A 5,168-nucleotide genomic window follows, 5' to 3' on the forward strand; every position below is an offset into this window, starting at 1 on the left:
TTCAAATTTCACCTCTCTTCTGAGTCTAATACCTACATGGACCATATTATGTTACAAATCATCATAATAATCATCATCATTATCATCATCATTATCATCTTCTAAGTCATAGCTTGATAACAAAAGTAGACCAGTCAACCAGTATCCTCATTAGAGGGTTCTCAAAGGATATGGAAAGAAGCATTTCTAACTTTTAAACAAATACTTGCACACAAATTACACAAATTTCAACGGAAATCATCCAAAAATGTATTCTGGTTTTCCTACTTGCCACACATCTCATTCTAATGGTTCCTTTAATTATGAAATATAAATTCTCTGTTACAAATTATACAAACGAGCTACACAAACTTAGAGAAATAGAGAAGGACAGGGTCTGACATGTACTATCAGAACAGAAACCAAATATTTCAGGGCACACTTTTTCCTCAATTTGTTTCTATTTTTCACCAAATGTGTTTAAAGCAGTTAGTGCCTGACTGGGTTGAGTGAAAAGGTGTGTCCCAAAAGTGAAATGAGTTCTGGTAACTGCAAGGGACTGTCCTTCTCACTATTCCTGCCTGGGTCAACTAGCCACCAATAACTGGTTCTGACCTATCACAGGCACCAGCTCAGGAAACAAATGGAAAAGTCCTGACTCACTGTCATGACCAATAGTTCCATATAGGAAAGCTAGAGGGAGCTAGACAAATTACTCCCCCCTCTCAGCAATTTGTTCCCAGGGACCAAGGTAAGAGAGTGCCTGCCTCTGGGGGTCTCAATAGACCAGGTTTGGCCAGTCACCACTGACAAAATCCAAAGACCGAGAGGTGAGTGATAATACAAGAAAGGAATTTATTTCAGCAAGGCACACCAGGAATATGGCAGACTAATTCTCTAAGAAGTGTCTCCAAGGTGTTGAAAATACTTCTAAGTTTATATAGAGAAAACACAGAACAAAGTTTGATGGGTGTGCCGTTGATCAGCAACAGTCAGGTCAATCATTGTCTTGGGATCAAAAACACAGGCACTTGCTGTCATCAGAGTAGTTGTCATTGCTTGAGGGAATTTTATTGGTTCCTATTATGGGATGTTTTGCCTGCTGAATCCTTTACATGGAGTTAACATTCCAGGTAAGCTGGAAAATAAAACAAAGCAATTAAGAAAAAGTAGTTGAAAGCAAAATGAAGTCAGTAAGGGCAATTACTGTGTTCTCCTTCAGTATTAACAATGCCAGTCATCACCTTATACATTCTCTGCCTTACCTAACTCTGAGCCTTTGGCCCTATTTCAACCACAGCACTGGAGAAAAAAAATTTCCTCTGAACTCCAAGGTCCTTCTAAGTTAGACTAAGAACCAAATTGACATGAGACAAATTAACAAGAAAAAATTAAACTTAATAGTGCGCAGGTATATGTACAAGGAATACCCAGACATTAGAAATTCCAAAGACTGTGAAGCAACATAAGGCTTATATGAGCTAGCAAGAAGGGATAGGGTCTGAGGATTCAAAGGTGGGGGAAGACCATTCGCAGAAGGATGAGAAGAGACGTTTGAACAATAAAGATTGTACTATTATGTAGAGAGTTTCTTAGAAAAGAGGAATCACTCTTAATAGTTATTATAGTGGTACAAACAGGCAATTGAGGAAGAAGTAAAGACCTTATTTTTTTCTGAATATGCTGGGTTTTTTAAATTGATTTTAAGTCAAAATAATGTTTATGTCAAAGTGGTCCATCTTGGGGTGGCCTTCCCTTGACCCTTAAAACAGCAACCTCTTGGGAGAAAAAGTCTGCATGGACTTTAAAATTTAAGTGGATACAAACTCAAAATGTCTTGCCTCATGTCTGCAACAGTCATCTACTGCTTTCATATGCATAGTTTCTTTATTAGTGATGAGTGTATGATATTGAAGTACTGCTTACAATCCAGAAGTACAGGGGAGAAAATCATGGGGTGAACCTTTATTCACTGGAAGAAAGAGAGTGAAAGAAAATTTTTCTTGTTTCATTCTCAGACAGATTACCTCCTATGCAAAATTTCATTAGGCCCCTCAGAAGAAGACTGATATATGTTGCTCAGATCTCTAACACTGAGAGGACTTCAACTACCACCATTTTGACCTCAGTCTATGCCCTCTAATTGATTAAATTCTTCTTTACAATGTTTCTCCAAATTTAGTCAAAAGACCCAATTGGTTATGCATCTTTTGATGGGAACCAAAACTACCCTCTATACAATAGGGGCTGCACTCAGCCAGCAAGGCTCTGTTTGATTGACCCAAGGCAATGATCAACCTGACTTACTACCAACCTGTATGTGCCCACTGACTTTTATCCCACATTTACCTTATATTAGCTTAGACGTATTTTCAGCACATTTTGGGAACCATATTTGAGATGTTAGTCCACTGCCTTCCCAGTGTGGGCCTTACTGAAATAAATCCCTTCCTCATATCACCATCACTTCTATCTCTGCCTTTGGATTTTGTCATTGCTGAGGGACCAATCCTGGTCTGTTTGGGACTTCAGAGCCAGTTACTCTTGCACCAATGTGCCCCAGTTACAATTTTAGCAAGTAGCAAGCAACTGTGCTTTCAATTTTTCTATCTTCTCTCAGCATTTCTTGAGATGGAGCAGTTGGCCAAGGCAGTGTGCCAATGTTTATCCATTTATTTTTGGAGCTACTTGCTGTCATAGGTTAAATCCAGCTACCATGGCTAGTCAAGGCCCAGAGAAGGAGAACAGGATGAAAGTCCCTTGCAGCTGTTGAAACCTATTTTGGTTCAAGGACATTCTTCCTTGCTTGCCCTGGCATCAAGTGCCTTTATCCAGATTTGGTTAAATAAAGAATAATTAGAAAAGTAGTGGGCCATAAAAATCTGTGTCCAGGTAAGTTCCCCAAATAAGTGCACACTGGACTTTGTTCTTCCTTGATTCTTTGCTGATGGGTTATTTTGAACCATTTGTGCAACCTATTTCTTCAGGATTGCATATGTTGAGTTGTGGCAGGGGCTTTTGTAATTTGTGATTTTTTGGTTGGAAAAAAATGGACATGCAGTAAATGGAAAAAAAACAAGGTGTGTATTTGGGAAGATCTCTGTTGCAGTGTGTGTGTGTGTGTGTGTGTGTGTGTGTGTGTGTGTGAGCATGTGTGCACATGTGTCTGTGTACACAATGGGGAATATTAACTCTATATGCTTTCAAACTCCCTTAGGGATAATATTGGCTTACTGGTCTACTTTTAGTGATAAACCTATGATTAAGAAGATTATTATTTATTTTGTAACACTGCCTGGCCTGTGTATATCTTATGCTCAGAGGAAAGATAACCACTGCATGGATCTCTTGGATTCTTTCCTCTTATTCAGCTGACTCAAAACAAGGGTTGTTGATTTGATTCTCTTAGTTCGTTTAGGAAGCCATTTAGTTCAAGTGGTGAAGCTCTGACTTTTGGGGAGGAACCAGAAACTAAGAAATTGTTTGATTCAGTTGGTGAAGCCCTAAACTTTTCGGAAAGAACAATGCTAGCAGAGGTACTCTGAGTATCAGTTAGTTATACTATTGTTTTTCTTCTGTATTCTTTCTGAACCTTTGCCTAGGAAGTTGGGGAATACTGCTCTTCACAAATAAAGTCCAATAGGTCATATTTTGAATAAGTGGTACAAAGGGATGGAAAGCAACATGAGAAAAACACTGTTTTGCAGGAGGGAGAGACAGGAGATGTAGATAAAGAAATGTTAGTCCAAAACTCTAGCCTTGCCCACAGCACCCCTGATGCCTTTGCCTTCATCTCCCCCTCTCTTGTTCCTGCACCACCAATGGCATGGCTCAAAGAACCAGCTCTTATACTATCTCTGGTGCCTATGGCACCATGGGCATCTGCTCCTCCTATTTTCACTATTGAGGAACAAAACGTGTCACAAGCTGTTGGGCTACCTCCTTATGAGATTCAAACAGAAGCTTCTCCCAAATGAACATTAAAGGTCCCAGGGGGCTTCCCTGAACTTAAACTACCCATTTCAGATGTCTCTACAGGAGCCAAAGGTAAAATTTACAGTGGGGAAAAATTGGCTGATTTGAGTGGACATAGGTATAACATATTCAGTATTAGGGCTAATTTAAATTTGCTAGTTTGATTAAAATAGATATGTCTTTAGAGTAGTCACATTAAATCCAAAACTTTTATTCTACCAAGCCTTACTAAAGGTCAAATAGGCTAATGTTGTCTCTGTTGCAATCTAACAGCAGAAGTATGTCTTAACATGATGGTTACATAATCTCATCAAGTTTTTATAGATAATTGTTAGGAACAAGTTGGTTGAGTAAATAGCAAGATTTATAGTTTTCAAAGTCTTCAGTAACCTAAACTTCAAAGTTTTGTTAAGTTAAATGATATATTGAGTTAATTTCAATGGGTATCTAACACTTTTCCAAATAAGATAGAACACTAAGGCATTGATTGCTGAACACAGGATTGCCTGGTATTGGCTTATTTTTTTGCAAGTTTATTTATTTATTTTGAGAGAGATGGAAGAGTGTAGAGAAAGAGAGAGAGAGAGGGAGAGAATCCCAAGAAGGCACTGTACTGTTATCACAGAGCTCCATGTAGGGCTAGAACCCATGAACTGTAAGAACATGACCTGAGCCGAAATTAAGAGTTGGATGCTTAAACGACTGAACCCCACAGGTGCTTGTTTTTGCCTTCTTGTTGCAAAAAAAATGAAGATATTTGGGTATATTGGTAAACATGTTTTGTGCTTTATTGAAGCTATACTATGGGGGAACATAGGTGGTTCAGTCAGTTTGGTGTCTGACCTCTGATTTCAGGTCAGGTCATGATATCATGGTTTGTGAGTTTGAGCCCCAAGTTGGGCTCCACATGGACAGCATGAAGACTGCTAGGAATTCTCTATATACCTCTCATATATATATGGGGTAAAGAGTTGGGGAGATAACAGGAAAACAGGAGAAATCTCCCCAACTCTTTTCCCCACCTTTCCTATTTCCATGGTCTCCTATTAGGTTTCTCCTGTTAGACCTATGAGTGACAAAGTATGGCATCTGTCCTTCTCGACCTGACTTATTTCGCTCAGCATGACTCCCTCTATGTCCATCCATTTTGCTACAAATGGCCAGATTTCATTCTTTCTCATTGCTATGTAGTATTTCATTGTATATATATATAT

This window comes from Suricata suricatta, chromosome X, assembly GCF_006229205.1.
Source record: "Suricata suricatta isolate VVHF042 chromosome X, meerkat_22Aug2017_6uvM2_HiC, whole genome shotgun sequence".
NCBI lineage: Eukaryota > Metazoa > Chordata > Mammalia > Carnivora > Herpestidae > Suricata > Suricata suricatta.